The sequence below is a fragment of the Bombus bifarius genome, unplaced genomic scaffold, assembly GCF_011952205.1.
Source record: "Bombus bifarius isolate JDL3187 unplaced genomic scaffold, Bbif_JDL3187 scf7180000008008, whole genome shotgun sequence".
In the NCBI taxonomy this organism is placed as follows: domain Eukaryota; kingdom Metazoa; phylum Arthropoda; class Insecta; order Hymenoptera; family Apidae; genus Bombus; species Bombus bifarius.
The window spans coordinates 2382285-2399796 of NW_022884386.1; the positions used below are offsets into that span (position 1 = coordinate 2382285).

At 40.7% G+C, this 17512-nt stretch overlaps 1 protein-coding gene across 9 annotated transcripts in view; it reads right to left on the reverse strand.

Annotated features, from left to right (window-relative positions):
- The window catches only part of LOC117206614 (zeta-sarcoglycan), a 218442-nt gene that overhangs the window by 53595 nt on the left and 147335 nt on the right, over positions 1 to 17512 (reverse strand). Inside the window, exon 1 of one of the 9 annotated variants that reach the window (XM_033446111.1) lies at positions 12127 to 12150. The exons of the other annotated variants lie outside the window; for them this stretch is intronic. The gene's annotated coding sequence lies outside the window, so the exon portion shown is untranslated. Of the gene's footprint in view, positions 1 to 12126; positions 12151 to 17512 lie in introns of those variants that run through there. 9 annotated transcript variants of the gene reach the window in all.

A 17512-nucleotide genomic window follows, 5' to 3' on the forward strand; every position in this document is an offset into this window, starting at 1 on the left:
AAGAGAGAGAGAGAGAGGCAGAGAGACGGTGGAAGAAGGTAAAGGGAAGCAAGTTAGACACAGGCAAATTATGAGGTAAAGGAAATTTCTTTGGTGTTCGTTGCATGGCTTGTCCGGCATCGCCATTCTGCTTCCCTTTATCTGGAAAATCTGTAATCCAACCCCCTCTTACTGTTTCCCTTCCCCTTTCATCCTTTTCCCTCGTACCGTTCACCTTTCTAGTCGCGTTTTATTAAATAAATACCTGAGCCTTCTCGTCAGTGGATAGGTAGGTGAACGCGCGTGCTTCGTTAATAGAAAAGTGCTCTTTTACCCGGCGTCATCGCAAAGGAAAAACGCGGTGAGCTGTTCCGCTTTGAGCTACCATCTCCGGCAATCCGTCCCTAGTGGAAACAGGGGGAAAAAACACTCTGGGCACGATCAACAATGCAAGCAAGCGCCCGCGGCGCGCCCAACAGCGGTCCTACGCTTCCGGTACGCGATTTATTTCGATATAACCCTCCTACTGCTTTCGTTACCCTATGAGAATTCGATTCTGATAATTTCTGCTCGGGTTTTTCCTGTGGTTTAGATGCCTCGGGATCGGCGGGGTGTGTAATATTATAATGACGAACGACGAAACTGCTGAGATCATGGATCCAACGTATAAAATAAACGATGGATAGATGGTTGGGCAATTTATCGGATGGGAGATCGTATTTATGAGGGCGTTTGCTGATGGATGGTATTTCGATAACGAGCTCTTAATTAAATTTTCTTTATGGTTGGACGAAGGAATTATTTTTATTTTTACACTGGTAAATCGAAGAGAGAAACGTAGTACGGTCGCAGTTAAAATTTTAATTCGTCAAATTATCGAATTAGTTTACTAAATTAAATAGGAAATGCCGAATCCGAAACAATGGATACTCCATATTTAATATAGGATTAGGTATGTAACCATTTCAATTAAGCAATTCATTACCAAATACATCCTACTCTAAAGCTTAATGGCTGCTACATACTGTACCCGCCACACTGAATATATTTCACGTTAGAACGGAGTTCTAAACAATACCCAAATATGGAAACGCGCATGACGGCTCGTTCACAGAGTTCAGCTGCTCGCTTTCGCGATACATTAGCATCAGCATACATCTTTCTAGCAAACATCATATGTATCCATTCGTGGACGTATCAACAATGTTCGAAGGTCATTTTGCTACGCTCGTAATAACGCGTATCGCCTGTGTGCTTATTGAAATATCGTTGAAACATTTGCACCGCCGCCGTAAATCGCAGCGGACGTTGCTGTAATCACAAGAGAAATTGACCCCTTTTGTAAGCACGTCGATTATTGACCAACGATGAAAACTGGCTGAAATCGAGCCAAATAATTTGTTGGATAACTTGACTCTTGCAAATATTAACTCATTTCAATCTCTGTTCTTTTAATAGAAACTAACGTTAAGAAAATTGAACTTGAGCATATGCGTTGTATCTGCGTCATTTACAAAAAACGCACACAGGTGTAAAGTGGGTTACATTTGTAGAGATGTTTCTAACGGGAAATTAAATAATTTACAACTTGAGGAATAAGTTTTAGCGGCATTTATTTCGTTATTATTTTATTAAAATCTAGAATCAACGCTACAAGCAACGTTCATATATTTTGCAACACTCTGTATATACGTGTAAGGATAAATTGCAAGAAAGTAAGAATATACAGGGTGGTTGGTAACTGGTGGTATAAGCGGAAAGGGGGTGATTCTACGCGAAAAAAGAAGTCGAAAATATAGAATAAAATTTTTTTTTTTTAATTTTTTCATCGAGATAACGATCTACAGTGAGATCCGTTATAACGAGACGTGGTAAACTGCACGCGTACCGAGCGAAAATTCAAAGTCGATTTTCTCGAAAACAAAGCCTCAAACGAAAAATTTTTATTCTATATTTTCGACTTCTTTTTTCGCGTAGAATCACCCCCTTTCCGCTGGTTCCACCAGTTACCAACCATCCTGTATATTCACGTAATCGAAGCTGAAACTCCATTTGATCGTAGATTGGATAATAAAAGTTCAACTACGAGACCATACGTCTAAAGCCTAATATAAACTCATCCGTATAAATATAGTCCGGCTATAGAACGAATCTTAAAATTACAAAGTAAACACAAAGACACAAGTGAAAGAAAACAATTCGTTAATTGAAGTTATGTGAGAAACGTTCGAAAATTCGACGAGGTCTGTAAATTTGAGGAGGTATTAATTAAGAGGCCGAGCGACTCTTTGCTATAACGGCTCCATGAAAATATGGAACGACTGGTGGTCTATTGGTAACCGTTGCTCGTTCTGGCCGCATTCAATTCCAATTCCAAGTCCTTTAAATAATTCGGTAGGGAAATAAAGCAGAAGTACCGGTGAAGGTGATTCTTTGCCAATGCCACATGGACCATTAACCTTTTAAAAGAGTTAACGAATTTATATACGCCACCTAATTACCGGTCCGCGCGCTGCGCCATGGGAAAAATAGAATCGTAGCTTCCAGTAATTGAAAGGCCGACAGGGAAACGCAAAAAGCACGGAAAACGTTCTGTAATCTGGATTACCAGGCTGCGACCGCGTTTCTCTCTCTGATCTTTGTTGATATGTCCTGTTCTTTCGCTGTGTTCTATTTGTGCGTGACTACGAACATGGAATATTACAACTAACTTTTATTTAAAGCATTAATATGTTTGTATATCTAATATTCTTTATACTTCAGCGCAACTATCTTATCGCAAATTTAGCACTAAAACTATCAAATTCATTGAAACTACGTGTTTCAGACGTTTTACTTCTGCAACGAACGAAAGATATACCGATACGTTTGACATAATTAATATTGATCCTTATTAAGACAGAAACGTAATCGAGATAAGCAAATACCAAACACAAACTCGATCGAGACTAATCACTTGAATTATTCTACGTCGATTATTTATTCGGATACCAATCTAATATTCTAACTTCAAAACATAACTTAAATGTAGGAAAATCTGAAAATTTAAAAACGTAAAGACTTCGAAATTCTATGTGATATTACCATACAAAGTATTTCGACTGTAAACGATAGACAAAGAAATTTCCAGCATTGTCCAGAATGTGTCAGATCAAAGTTTAAAAAGAACATTAGCCCCGTTCCTCTCCGTGACACTTCACTCCCGCTGCCATCAAGCAAATGCAACGATTTTTTTCCCCGCCGAATGCACAACAAATTTTTACGGCTGCAAAAAGACGCGGCGCCTCGAGCTGACGATTAATCAAGCTCCCGAGTCTGGCCCGGTTTTCAACGGGTTTACGACGAAAACGTCGCCGCGTAACGAACGAGGCTTGACGTCGGCGTCGACATAAGCCAAGTGTGCACGTCGCGTCGTGCCACGTAACCACCACTGGTTGACCATGGGACTGCAATGAAAAAAAAAGGAAGTCACGCGAGTCGAACGGGACAAAGGCACACAATGGGGCGCCTCTAATTTCCGGTCAGTGACAAGAACACAGGAAAAATTGAAAACTTTTTTGAAGGGTTTACGTTAGTTTCATCTACTTGGATTATTAAACAACTATCCGGGTGAAGAGCTGCATGCTGGACACTCTTTGATAGATATTTTATTAATTAAAAAAATTTTAGGGAAGGACTGTCTTGATAGACAGAGGAAGCGGATGCCAAAGAGAAAAAGAGCACTGTCAAGAGAGAGAAATTCGGAATGCTGAGTGATATGAGCGTGTATGGTTGATAAGCGATTAAGAACCGAGGAAATGTTTATCTATAAATAATGATGAGCGCCTTAGGAAATGTGAGTGAAAATTTAACATGTACAATGGCTACAAAAAGTATTGGCACATACATTCTTTTTTTTTTATATATTTGTGTTAAATAAGAAATGTAATATATTTGGACTTAATTAATTAGCATGCAAATGTTGTAATAAATATAATAGAACTGTAGGAGTGTTGGTTGCATGTGAAAAGAATATACTTTGTATGTGTCAGATTTTTAAGAGAGTGGTATGATTGAAAACTGAAAGTTCTGTGTGAATTGTATAAGAATTGAGAAAGTCACGCGAGAGTTCAGAGAGAAACAAACTTTGAAACTAAGTACAAAGTTAAGTTATTATTGTATTATCTGTATCTCGTTGTTAAATTTATATATTTACTGTTCTATTTTATTTTATTCTAAATTATGTATTGCAGCAACAAACTCGACGTATCAGCATATCAAGAACTTTATCTAGGCCCCCATTGAATCTACTGCGGCGTCGTGTAGCATCACCATTGACGACGTCAATCGTCGCCAAACACAGCGTCGACGCGGTATCCCGTCCCCTTACTCAACCGCATGTTACTAGAACGAAAGAGGAATACGGAAGTGAAGGGTGGGATATAATAGAGGAAGAAACTGGAGAGGGAAAATCGAGAGAAAGGTAGGAAGAAGGAAGGCGAACCCCCGGGAATACGAGGCGTACAAACGTATCCTCGTCTTCGTTCTCCGGAGATTCCGAAAGTTTCACTTCAGGATGTTAGTTCGCTGCTCGTTTTGGTTGGACGTATCACGAGCAGGATCCACGGAAGTCTCGACGATGGAACGAGGCGACCCATGAGCGTGATTTTCTCGAATCTACGAAAAACAGAACGTTTGATCTCCTCGAGAGAGAACACGATTGTTATATGGCTGCGTAGGACAATCGTCCCATCTTGTCAATTGCAAAACAATATTTGAAAAACCGAGAAGGAAATTCTGAAATGTCATCTCTTTCTGATAGCAATAATTCCACATAATCATTCGTCATACAGCAATTAATTCCTAGAAATTATCGACTACGGGCGCAGATTAAAATGATCCTGAAAATGAGAATGGGAATATAAATACGTACATATGTAAGTTTCTCTTACATTTAACAATACTCCATAGTATCATCATTTTTAGGGTGGTTATGAGGAGCGAATCTAAGATATACGATACAACGAGTTAACTGTAACAACGGTCAGATCAAAATCCGAATCAGATGATATCGAATGTTAAAGTCACTTTCTTGAGTTATGGCTTTTTACATGTCTCCATAATCTTCGTTATCCATGTTTTTACTCTTTTCGCAATTGTACAGTGAGAGATTAAACGAATCATGTATCACACATCTATCTCGTTCAGATGTTCATACTCTAATTAATAAGAAAAATCGCTACGGCTCATATCGGTCATTCACGGTCATACGGCTTTCCTGATATCGCGTCGTGTCAACAAATACGCAATTCGCTAGAAGTAGTGCGCTCGCAGTTTTTTTCATTCGTTATGAAATCACGCTGTTTTAATCTATAACAAGTGCCGAGGAAAAATTTAGATGCTAATGAGAGATAATTAGCACGCTGTCGAATCGCCTGATTGTGCGGCGGGAAATTTTGAAACCAAACAGGGAAACTCGGCCGATCTCTCAGCATTGTCCATACCAGCTCTGTTCGAAGCTGTTTTGCTTCCGACATCAGCTGTCTCTATTGTAATGTTATGCGATTAGTATGCTATTATCACGGTTATGCGTAGCATGCGTATAATACAAACACAACATAAAACACAATGTGTCATACACAGAGAGACAAAACCGAATAAGGAGGCCCTTCGAAGGCCACAATTGATCTATGGGATCATCCATCCGCTTGCGTCACCTATATTACGTACTGATTTGAATATTCCTTTGAAATTCACGGTAGTACTGTAAGTAACTTAACTCAAGTGTAACATCACTTTACTGTTTAGCAAAGTTTGTGCTAATCGTCACAAAACAGTCTAACCAATACTACAATGGTATCGTAGGAACATGAGACTATAGATAGATTTGTACTTGTAAATCGTTAATTATATTAAGAATGTCCTAGTTTCGGCTCTTTACTCTTAACTCTTGATCTATTTTCTTAATTCTAATTGACAATCAAATTGGCCAATTCAAACGGGTTTTCGTAACTATTCAAGTGACAAGTGACGTAGACATTCTAAAAAGACAACTCGACCCAAGCTGACGATCCACCTTGGAGTTCGATCCATTGTACCTTTCGTCCATATGGTAACCTCGAGTACTCACATTAAACACTCTTTCACATTTCTAATGTTGTATTATATCACATATTCTTCTTTCGGCCTGCTCTAAACATCGAGCTTAATTTCCATGATATTAACCAAAGTTAGTAACGTAAAAATTGCATACCATAGTCCACGTTTATTTCGCCTATTAAATCTCGTAACCATCGTTACAGACGGAAAGAAAATCACACGATGTTCCAACGAACACAGTGAGTTACGTGATCTCGTAAAAATGTTAATGGCGGCCGAGAGCACGTGTAGCATAGACGACGAATACAGTTGCCGTTACGTACGGTGGAAACGAATTCGGGAATAAGAATCGTTGGCTCTCCGACATTAGACGATCCTCGTTCCCTCTGCTTCAGTCTCACTGTCCATTAGTATCTTGTTCCTTCGTTCATCGTATTTTCTCTGTAACACCGCCACTTCTCTCGCTTCCCGGAAACGATAAACTCTTAAACGCCATTTGTCTTGAGTTTATGGGGCCATCGTAAGACCGCCGGTATCAACACCATTTGAACGCGGCGCCTCGTGACTCGGGAGCTTAACTTGATTCCCGACAAAAACGTTTCCGGTTAGCCTTGTGGCTGACCGCTTGGAGCAACGAGTACCCTCCTTCTTCGCGTATTTATTTATAACCGTGAAATTATAGCGAATTCTGCTCGTGAGTTACTCTTTGGGATCTTGGATGGACATTTTATGGCAGCCAGGCGACTACAGTTAATCGATACGAGATTGGAGTAGTCTCTTGAAATATCGAAATATCGAAGTACCTCAGAAGTAATTCACATTTTGAGATATTGAAGAAGTTCGTAGGTCTTTGGGAGGAATTGATTTGACATTAATCGAATTTATTAATCTATTCAAGGTCGATTTTTATCTAAAGGTCAGTCACCAGCAATGGAAGTTTTGATTTCGAAATTTTGGTAATCCTGGTTGTGGTATCGCTCTTTTCAATTCCATACAATGTTCTTAGCAATATTTTTTCTAGATGATCTCGATTCTTCGACTGCTTTTTCAATATTAATCGATAATCCCTTAATAATAAAAATAAACACCAATATGTTGCATACGATACGTCATCGATTTCGAATGGATTAAATAAATTTCTAAGACAATTCTAATGTTCAATGATTTAAGTCAAATCCAAATGTTGGCTGACTAAAAGTAGTTACAAGTCCGATTGTTTCTAAAACTGGCTGTCACACCAGACCTAATTACTTTCTACTAGTATTTTCAACTTTCCACTTTCTACTTCTATTTGACTACTCACCAAGTAACTAACTGACCTTTAAGTTCAGAGTACTCTTCCTTTTTCTCCGATGTCCCTAGAGTCTTATTTTCAAGGAAGGAGCGTAAAAATGTCCAAACGGAAGTTTCGCAAGGATACGGAGCTTCTCCGAGCACATCAGTTTTCAATTCCTTAAAAATTAATTTCTTAGTATCCAAGTACGAAAGAAATGGGAATACGATTTTGTACGCAATAAATGCCACTTTGCCCTATCCAAGGTATGTTTTATCTCGTAGAAAACATGTTAATCGTGTAGTGAAATATTTTCTGTTTAAGCGGATAAACGATGAAGAAATAATGGAAACTGATGTCCCGTTTATGACGTAAAAAGAATTTTCTAACGTTCTATAGATCGCAAACTGGTTCCCTAAGTGCCTCCAAAATGGTGAAACGACTTCTGAATGACGGACAGCCGACGATTTTGGTAATAACTTTGGAATAATTGCGTCTTTCGAACTTCGATTCGACAAGTTCAGAGAAGGCAAATGGAACTGGCGAAGAAAGTGTCAGAGGAATGAAGACGGAGTTCGCGTTCGGTCAGACAACTTACATTTACATGCAATTCTACATATTTCGCTAACAGACTGATTGTGAATATTCTGCAGATGTAATGGAAGTCAGTAGCTATGAACGACTTAGAGCGACAGCAGTAGCGATATTTCATCTTGCCAAAATCCGTCTGCAGACATAACAGCATAGAAGAGTTCATACATTCGGTAACATTATAAATTGACGTCATTCCACCGATCTGAACGAAGGCATTTTCCACCGACAAAAACGGCACATAGTATCATAAAATCATGCTAAAGGAAATAGGAAACCTCCAGGTGCGCTCGACTCTTGTTGACATTTCAAATTTCGGACGTACCATTTGAAACTATTATAAGTTCTTCTTTTCCATTAGCAAATTCAAACTCTCGAGTTTCACGACAAGCTGAGTCCAATGATATACAATCTCTTGAAATATTCCAAATCTAGAAGTACCATTCCTATTTACCACCAATTCCCTGTTTCCAATTGATTAAAAAATTCCAAAGCATAATTTCTAGGAAGCCAAGTTTATAATTTATCTACAATACCGTGTAATTGCCCGAAAATCAACCAAACGACCGGGTTCTATGAAGGAGGACGTCGGTTCGCAGCATCCATCTCTCTTCGATTATCCCTAATGGCACCGTGTCGTGTAAAATCTGGTTGGGTCCCACGTGGATTTAATCGGGATACAGGGGAAACCTGTACGGGGTAACAGTTTCTTTGGGGAATGATTGGTCCGTTGATACAGGGGCTGCACGGTGATGTTGCGAGGGTTTACTCACAGTGGATGACAAAGAGAAAAGACCCGTATACCAGAGATTAAGAGAAAGAGAGAATGAGAGAGACAGAAAGGAAGATGGAGAACGTAGAGGACGGTTAATACGTAGAAGGGACATCTAGGGTTATCTTTCGGATGCAAACCTGGCTCCGCTGGCCGTATTCCCATAGAAATCGCACGTAATACGCGTCCTATACATATGTACGGCTGAATGCAGGTGCGCGTACGCGATACATGCCAAGGATTCACCTTCGCCTCGAACAAGCTACCTAATGCCGGCGGATGATAATGCAGCCCCACGGGAGCCTTTTCGTCTTGTGAACTGCGACTGCCGTTTGTATACATCCTTCTCCTTCCGTCTGGCAAATGCATCTTCGCTTGGCTAGGCGGACCGTGCCACAAATAAGGTAGCTAGATCCTTATGCGCGATCTGAACGCGCTGCCTTTTAGATCATCTTCCGTGAACGTGTATTGTTATGTTATACCGTTGCTCAAATTTCTGGTTATTCTACTTGCTTCGCGTGCAGGTGGGTTTTAATTCGTTTGTTCTTCATTGAGAGAGATTGAGTTGCAAAGATGCAACTGGATGTGACGGTGTGTTGTAGAGTTTGGGACAGATATTTAGGATGCTTTAGAAAAGTGTGTTATGAAAGCGTGGTAGAGTAAATTAAGAGTATACCTAAAGGAGTATATGGAGTAGAAAAGAAGTATTAAAGAAGCATGAAAATCTTTTCTAAACTTGGAATTGTACAGTAAAGAGTAGGCTTTGAAGTACCTGTACCAATAGCGTGCATTACTTGTATACTAATCAATCATCGCTAAGATACAGAAGATAGTCTGACGAATAAAGTCATGCAGATCTTACGATACCGTTTTCTACCCACGATTTTAAATCAACTCAAATGATCTATCAGCATTGGGTGTTAAAAATAAGTCAAGTGCAAGCTATCCTCTATTTCTCTAAACTCTAACATGCTTCGGATAATATCTAAACTCCCCGTACGACAGCTACCTTTAAAGTAGTCACAGAACGTATAAGATGATATACAAGTGGCAACCATCGTCAACTTCTAAACATCTCCCACAGTCAAAGACCATTTATGTACTTTCTGCGGATGAAACTTGAAGAACACGCTCTAGGTGCGTTTCACTAAGATCCGATAGTGCTCGAAGGTCATGCGGAAAGCGAGGCAAACGTTTGAGCGACGTGGCTCGGTATCGGATCCAACGTGGATTTCTATTTCCGGGAATATAAACGATCGTATCTCAATAAAGGAAAGGAATAAATCTAACGGAAGCTGCTCTTCCCAACAATGATCCCGCATACAGTCTTTCCTTCCTCGTTTCTCTGCCATCGCGCCGCGTCATCGTGATCCAGCGCCATTTGTTTCACTCCTGTTTCCAGCGATACAGAAACGCCGATACGAGGAATCTTTCTACGCTGCAAGCAAGATTCCGCGTGCATGGTCGAAACGCGTAAAACAAGTTACGGATTTAAGATGAGATTCTATAAATCTGAGACGATGCGCATATCAGGATTCTCGAAAATCCCAAATGACTTGTTAAAGGATCGCGATGTACATTTTCCAAGTCGAAGAAATTCGCTTCGAGTTTTGCAATGTTGCAATAATATTTAAATAATAATCGAGTAATCGAAGAAAAAACAATAATAAATACATTTTCGTTGTTTTTCTGATTTTTATGGTATCTGAAAGCTGTTCGGAAGCCACACTGATGAACTCAATTAATTGAAATGTACAGGAAAATGATGACTCTGTAAACACTGTTTCTTCAACTTACCTTAGAATTTATTGTTATTGATAGGACACATTTCCTATGTCTAATAAAATTTTGATATTTGATGCGCATTACTTGCCTTGACCGTATAAAGTATCACGTTCACCGAATCATTAAAACTCTACATTCAACCAAAAGCTCTCCCAATTAATATAAAAACTTTCCTATGATGTTTGAGCGAGAACGTATTATTAATCTCGAATAGGGCAAATAACTCAGAGATACGTAACGGAAAATTTCACCTACTTGAACTTTCACCATCGTATTCGATTCGAGTGATCTCCGACCTAAAAGAACAAGAAGTCTGTTCGTGCTGTAAGTAGAATCCGGATTCTTTATCCGATCCAATTCGTACAATTACGATGAAATCGAGGAACGCAAATATCGGAGCGACCTAACGGTTGAGAGTTCCGTGGTAAGAGATACCGAGAGGTGGGTATAAAACGGGAACGTTAATTCTAGATTCCTCGCAGGACGTCTGGCGAGGATTTCGCCGGAATTCCGTTGGAGGGGTAGGACGATATCCAAAGAAAACGTTGGTAGACGTGGCCTGTGAGCTGTCGTCGAATCCCAAGGGCTAACCGATTTCCAATTTTCCGATATTCATGACGTCCCGACGGTGTGTTTGCTGATTGAGGTTTTCCTGTCTCGTGACTCTTTTTATTTCCCTACTAGAGAAAGTCTCGGGATAAGAAGAAACTGGACGCGGAGAGAAACAGCGAACGAACAAGCAAAGAGGCCTCCTCTGTGGCTCTTGTTCGTGACTGAAAAAGAAGCCGGCGCTGATCAAACGAACACGCTCAGGAGAAACATGAATCGCACGTTCAGCCGAGAACCGTGTTCAAGTGTCTCTCGTTTTCAAGATCGACACCGACGTGGCACTGAAAGGACGTAACACCCGTTACATCGTGTTGCCAGACGCTTTTCAATCGAGGATTTGTACGGTCCAAGACAGCTTTAAGATTTTAGGAATGTATGACAACGAGACTGGTAAACGTAGAATGTATCAATAGACAAGACTGTAATTGTGATACTCTGTTTTCTCTGGTGTATTATGTGGTCGCAACAAAAGCGGATGACAACTTTTACTGGGATACTCGAAAGAAAGGGACATTCTCTCGCGCATGAAACGGAACTGAATGGTTTCGAACGAGAGTTTGAATTTCAGCATAGCGTACGACTGAAATATTTCACTGGGTGATTTTTTAACAATCGTATCAAATTTATCTTACGTATTTATCTTTCATTTAAATGGAATATTCAACAATGAAGTATGAATATCTTAAAGAATTCGTTCCGTTTCCAAACGATCGATCCGGCAAAGTAAATCGAGGGAGCGCGTATGAGAGAGAAAAAAAAATCGTAGTTTCGAGGGCGCGAGGCACGGGGCTATCCACTTTATTCTCGAGTTCATGCATGCATTGAAAACGCAGAGCGCGTAACTCGAAAGTAGAGAAATATTGCATATTCATAGCGTAGTGAAGCCCTTTAACTCACGTTGGATATCCAAATAACGATTGCATATTGTAGGTTATCAAAGCGCGCTGCCACCTGTAAAATGTCGCTAGAATAACGGCACGCGTTCTCAATGTCTATAGCTAGCACCGAATGAAATATTTCTTTCATCCAACGTGTTTACCTCTCTGCTCGCGTAAAATCTCGTGTCCCTGCCTTTCTTTCTCTCTCTTCGCGTCTGTCGACGCAGTTAATGTATGCAGGTTGTCCCGTAACGCGTTGGACACATTTCGAGTGTCGATTGTGATTGATTCGACCTGAAAACAATGAGAAAACTTCATGTGTTCTATCCTTTGTTATCTGATCAACTTTATAGATGATGCTCCAAATCACTATCTTACGTTTCAAGCTGAATCTAGAGACGTTTTGTGTCATTGATCTGGTTCATTACGATACCATCTGGAAGCACTATCTTATATAGTAGAACAAAGTTTTCAACAACTTCGGGGAACACCACAGGACATTGAGAGAGTAACCGGATCAATGACAAGATGTCTAAAGATTTATCTTGAAACGTAAGATGGTCATTTTGACTATGTATATATATATCATCTGCATAGATATAATCAGATAACACACGACAGAACATATAAAACTCGTTATATGTATCTCGTAAACAAGAATAAACAGCACATGTATTTATACGAACATTTTTCAATTGTTTTAGGTGTACGATCAATTCCTGGAATATATCCCATATACGGAGAACCGATAAATACACTGATGCATCAATTCACTGCTACTTTTCATCGAACAATACCCTGCGCTTATTGTTGTGAAAAGTTCATCGTATTCTTTCAAGACGCGAAAAGTTATCGAAACAGAGAATGAAGTATACAGTGCTTACAAAACGTACTGACGCATATTCTCATTTTCCAATGAAACTTTTTATCAGGTTCTACGTTTCATTCCCCCGCTACAGATTATATCGACATAAAAGTATGAAATAAGACGAAGAATAAAATGGTATATCGATAGTTTCTCATGCGCCGGTAATTGAATCAATTGTGAAACTAGGAAAATGACACGAGTACGTGCATACTTTCAATAGTTGAAATGCAAGTGTTTAAATCTAATTTCTCAAAATCCTGATTTACATCGTTACAATGCGACAGCTTGTATAGCGGAGATCGTGTTGATAATTATCCAGACGAAATAAGCGAGATTAAAAAACTTACAAAGGGGAAAGATTTCTTTCTGAGATATTCGCGTATCGATCGAATCCTGCCACCGGAAGAAACAGCGAGAAATATTTAGGAACGTCGATGGCGGGCATCGATTTCAGGCCTCGGCGCACATTTTCTCGACGTACGGTGTATCAGACTCCCGGTGCAACAAATTTCTCTTTCTGTCCCTTGACGCGTGTATTTGTACCTCTATGTGTGCACGCTCTTAACTTCCGCCTTCGTGACTTTTTCATTTTCGTACAAAGCGCCTATCCGAGGCCATCTGCGAGCGTGCACAGACCTTCCTGCTCTCTTCCTTTCCTCTGGTCGCCTCTCCTTTTCCCTCCGCCTTCCTCTTGCGTACCAGAGTTCACCACTGCCTTCCAGTTTCTTCGAACGCGAGCTCATTTCTCCCGTTGCTGTGTATTTTGATACCTTCGCGGCGAGCTCGATGACGAAACAGGTGACGGATCATCATCGGTGCAAGCTCGTTCATTGTACGAAAAGGAAGACGAAAGAGAACGCAGGAAAAAGGTTCGCGTTTCAACTGTTTCAGATGGATACCGTTGGAGAGAAGGAAACTTCGTTGACATTCGTTTCGAGATTCGGTGTTAACATTAAACATGATCTGGCTGTTGTTAAAAAAGTTTCAGCAAGGGTGGCGAAAAGAGATTCAAGGGGAAGGTGAAGAGAGTACTCTCGATCGAGTTTAGCTCGTGAAGTAGTTGGTAAAAATGCATCCAGTGGAACCTTAAAAGCATCAAGATGAAGAAACAGGGAAGAATTTTATTCAATGCTGTAGATCTAAAATTTCTAAAATTGTCAGCTAAACGTATATCTCCTATTTTAACGATGCTGAAAATCACGCATCCATGGAGTGGGCGTGTATCCAGTAAAGTTTTACAAGGATACAGAGGAATAAATCGTTCCACCTAATGTTACAAGAGGCTATAATAAAGTTACTATATTTCCCATGTTAGTGGCGTTAAAAATGTCATATCCATAGTTTTCTACATCGTCGATTTTCTTGTTTCTCTTCGATGGAAGGATAAAAAATCAAAGCAACAAAGCGAATTTATTCGACGTTTTTAAAAAATTAATGGAAACGAGTCGTATATAAAACTTCTCTACATCAAATTTCTACATAATTGGGTCGGGAAAAAACAGAATTGTGTATAGGCCGACCAAGAGCCGGTTAATTGTCGGAGCGTACCCGTAACGGATCAGCGTTAATTGAGATTTTTCCTGGAAGCGAGCTGTTCGTTTGATGTCGGCTGCAACAATATCACCGGCAGATAGGTATATACGTACGTATACACAGCGAAATTAATTGAGATACACTGGTGGTGGCATAAATCTACTTGAACTTCGCAGAAACCACCGCTATGCACGCAACTCTTCAGCCGGCGTGCCTCGGCCATAGTGAAACGAATGGTCGCGGAATTTCGTAGAGGTATGTCGTTACATTAAATAGAAACCATTTCGTTAACGACACCGAACGATCCTCTGTGGTCTATTAATACGATCGACTGCGTTGAATGGTTCGAATTCCACCGAGCGAAATCTCCACGCCCTTAATTTCGCGCCTAATGTAAAATTGGTCAGACATCGGCCGATCGCTTCGATAAATTCTTGAAACGGTGCGCGTTAATCGCTTAACGTACACGCCAGGCAAACGATGCGGGCTCTGCACCAAATTATTAACGGAATCGTGAATTTCGCAATACAAAGATGTCGACAGATTTAAGAGGAAAGTACGCGGGTTCCGATATTTCAGCGCCTATCAGAAGCATGCATGAATTTATTAACCCTAGAAATCGCGATTGATCTGATCTGAAATCGTATAACTATCTGTGTTCAAAATGCAATATATTATATCTATATTGGGATTGACGGAAATCGATGATTTTATTCGGCATTAATTCCGTGATTCTAAAAGTTTCTGAATAAGCTATGATCCGGTTAAAAATTTAGAAAGCTCCTTTATAGAGTCGTATATTTATCTAGCGTTCAACACGTACCGCATACCGATAGCGTTGATGTCACACTATCGATTTATCTTATTTCGGCAGCCGTAATTACCGATCGAAGACATTTTCTAATAAAAGATAATTCTTTCCAACTGTCGGGAATAATGATAGATATAAGAGAACAGTCTTAATTTATCGGTAAATCGATTTCGGCCAATGATACCTACGTTTTTGTGTTATTTTCTCCCTCTATTTGGAATTCCGGTTAAGTATCGAAGGAGTTGAAACTCCTTTTGCACGTCATACTTTACTAAGATGAAATATTTCATCGTGTAAGCATCTCTACGAATTTTACGTAAAATTTGATACCGCAGCATAGATTTTAAGTCAATATCCGCAGGGTTAAAATAATCTCACACGAATTTATCCTCCGATTAAGGGGCAGTCTATCCATCTAATTCTTCGAGCAAAAAAAAATTAATTCAGTTCTCAGTTCTGCTCATTCATGAGAATCTGCTCATCGCGTGACACCACAGACTACACACACCGCAAACAGACTTAACCCGATTTCACCTGCTTTAAAATCGCATCAGGAAACAATGGGTTGTGTCCCATAAGCGTTTATACGTATGAGAACGAGCGATCGCCGCGACAAAACACGGACGGAGCGGCGAACGAAATAACAAGCATCGACATCACGCTTAACGCTCAAAGAGACCGTGAAGAGCGTGTGACAGCGTTAATCGAGGAAACAGGGAAAAACACCTGTCCCCGGCGATACGTCCGCGCAAAATCGCTTTGGAAAACAGGCTCCATCGCGGGCCGCGCGTTTAACACAATCTCGTCATTGTCGGTACTCGCGTCTGTCGTTGCTAATAACGATTAGTCCCCGCCGGTTTCTCGTATTCCTGGATATAAATTCGGTAATGTCAATCGATGTTGATCAGTACCCAGGCTGGATAATAATATCGACCAGATCGTCGAAATAGTGTGAACGCATCGATGGTTTTGGGGGTAGATTAACGGTGTCGCGTGGCGAACGACTAGCCGTACCCTGGCTCGACGTTGATTTCCGTTGTCATCGAAAATACAAGGGCGAGGACGAGGTATATCGAATCGATTAGCATCAACGGGAAAGTAATTAACATCGACGAACGTTGGTCCGGTCATGCGGACGATGTTCAATACGAAGGAATCTAATTACGACTCTTGACGGAAACGTTGTTGAAAAGATGGTCGGAAGCAGGGGAGTACAGGGGAGCCGCGTCGACGAAAGAAAGCTGTTCTCGAAGGGAGAATCGGATTTTTATTCTTGCTGTTATTCGATCGTTACACCAGAAGGAGGGGAACGGTGTAGCTTTCGCGTCGATTGCCGATGAATTGGCAAACGATTCGATAATTACCGCGAAACTTTGGCGACAAGTTCCTCTGTCGGGCTCGACAGGAAACGGAGACAGCGGCGAAGGCAAGAAGAGGATGGAAAAGGAGAGGGATCTCGTTCAGACCCCGTTCAACGACGGCTCGTCGGCTTATTTTCCGAATGCAAATGCCCGGAATAATCCATATTTTACGTCAAGATGACACCGCGTCGTCGTCTTGGCTTGGGGGATAGCTTTTTCTCCTCTCGTCCTCTCTATCGTTCTTCTCGCTGCCAGTCTTTCTTCTTGCACGCGCTTCGCTCTCACGAAAGAGGAAAGTTTATTCGCAAAGTTTTCCAAGAGTTTCGTCGCCTTTGCCGGAGAGAAGAGACGAACTCGGCCGCGAGACTCGACGCGCCACGGTTGACCTTATCGGTGCCGTTAAACGAATTTCTTATTTGCGAGACGCATCGCTTTCGAACGCGACAACTTCCGCGCCGGCGGAGGAACGCGTCGCGCCGACGCGATGGAGTAGTTCCGCTGAACGGACGTAACGAAGTCAAAGGTGCAAAGTGTTGAAAACTCGGATTAAAGAGCAGAGTGCCCCGTTATGAAGCTGTTTCGAAAGGCACCGGATCACGCTGAACGTTGTCATGGCTTCGAAACTGTTCGCTTTCGAGTAATCCCGTTTTAGAAACGAGATTAACTAACTACAGTAAAATAATGTTATTTTATGCTAATAATAATGCTTTATCATTTATTTAATTACAAATTCGACCACTGAAACCTGCTTATCAATTACGCGGTTAGCTCGAGGCGGTAATACGACGTATATGTCTTTTTTTAAGTTCTTTTACGTTTGAAGTTGGGGATGTTAAAGGATCTACAGTAACAGCAAGTTTAAAGAAAGCTTTCGAGATGATACGGTAAAAGGTATCGCACGCCAGAAGGCTGGTCTCAATGGATACAATTGCGCTAACTAGGCTTTCATGAAAGCGAGTTTTAAACTTTCGCGT